The sequence below is a fragment of the Myotis brandtii genome, unplaced genomic scaffold (genome assembly GCF_000412655.1).
Source record: "Myotis brandtii unplaced genomic scaffold, ASM41265v1 scaffold247, whole genome shotgun sequence".
NCBI lineage: Eukaryota > Metazoa > Chordata > Mammalia > Chiroptera > Vespertilionidae > Myotis > Myotis brandtii.
In genome coordinates this window covers 2,258,112-2,259,316 of record NW_005359352.1, presented here as the reverse complement: position 1 = coordinate 2,259,316, position 1,205 = coordinate 2,258,112, and the positions used below count along the sequence as shown (strand labels likewise).

Here is a 1,205-nt window from a genome sequence, read left to right as displayed (position 1 = left end):
GCCCCCGACCTCGCAGGGGGGTGAGGCCGCTCGGGCTGCACGTCCCTCCGTTTCTCAGGAAGCGCTCGTGGGGGTCGCCGGGGGTTCTGGGAAGATCCTCGGCCTCCGAGCCGCCCGGCGTTCATGTCACCAGCACCCCCTCCCTCCCCTCACGGCGACGCCCACAATCCTACAAAACAGATCGCGGTCCATCCACCGTGAAACTCTCATTTTCCACCGAAGCCGCGCTGCTAGGCGTTTAATTATTCATTAGGGCGCTTGTCGCGGTGACACACGGCCTCGCGGCGCTCCCTGCGCTCCCAGTTTCATCGGATTTCAGCAACGTGGTCCCTCCTGTCACCACAGCCTCCCGGCCCCAAACCTGACCCCGGCCCCAAACCCCAGCAGGTCTTCCCTGGCCCCGGCCCCACCGGGCGGCGTGTCTGTGAGGCACCAACCACTGAGCCATTCCTTTCCTTTTCTTGTTCATCCAGGAGCCGCCTTCAGGATGACCCTGGCCCGGGGCCCCGTTTGCCCGCTCGCTCTCCCTCACTGCACCCCCTCCCCTTGTTGCCCTCACCGCGGCCGCAGGCTCCTTCCCGGATGAGAAGCCCGTGCGCTCGGACGCAGGTGCTCAGCACGGGGAAGCTGCCTCCCCGGGTCGAAAGCTTTCCATCTCACCAAACACCATGACCGATTTCCCCGGGGGAGGGCCAGCCCGGCAGCCACCCCTGACGGCCGAGCCCCTGTGTCCCCCGTCAGCTGAGAGGCCGGCCGAGGCCCAGCCACTCGCCCAGGAGGAAACTGTGTGACAGGACAGGCAGCTCCGGGCGCCCGGGAAGGGTAAGTGCACCCCGCGCTCTCCTGGGAGGCGGCCCGCGTGCGAGCGCCTCACAGAGGTTCCCTCCCACTTGGTCCACCCTCTCCCAGCCGGTCCTCCCCGAGCGTGTGCACTGTGCCCCCAGGAGGGGACGGCACCTACCCGCTCGCCAGGTGCTCTCACTGAGTGGTCTGTGAGCCTGTAGGGGGTTTCCCGCTGAGCAGGGAAAAGCCAGCAGGTGCAATTAAAGGGCAATTATTTCCCGGCCGGTGGGGCTCAGTGAGCATTGACCTGGGATCCAGGAGGTCACGGTTCGATTCCCGGTCAGGGCACAGGCCCGGGTTGTGGGCTCGATCCCCAGTGGGGGGCGTGCAGGAGGCAGCCGATCCATGATTCTCTCTCATCA

At 66.5% G+C, this 1,205-nt stretch overlaps 1 long non-coding RNA gene across 1 annotated transcript in view; it reads left to right on the top strand.

Moving 5' to 3' along the window:
* Window positions 1–540, top strand: part of LOC106726283 — a 3,987-nt gene extending 3,447 nt beyond the window's left edge. The window contains exon 3 of the long non-coding RNA XR_001362312.1: window positions 474–540. This is a non-coding gene — a long non-coding RNA (uncharacterized LOC106726283). The remainder of the gene's footprint in view (window positions 1–473) is intronic.
* The last annotated feature ends 665 nt before the right edge of the window (window positions 541–1,205 follow it).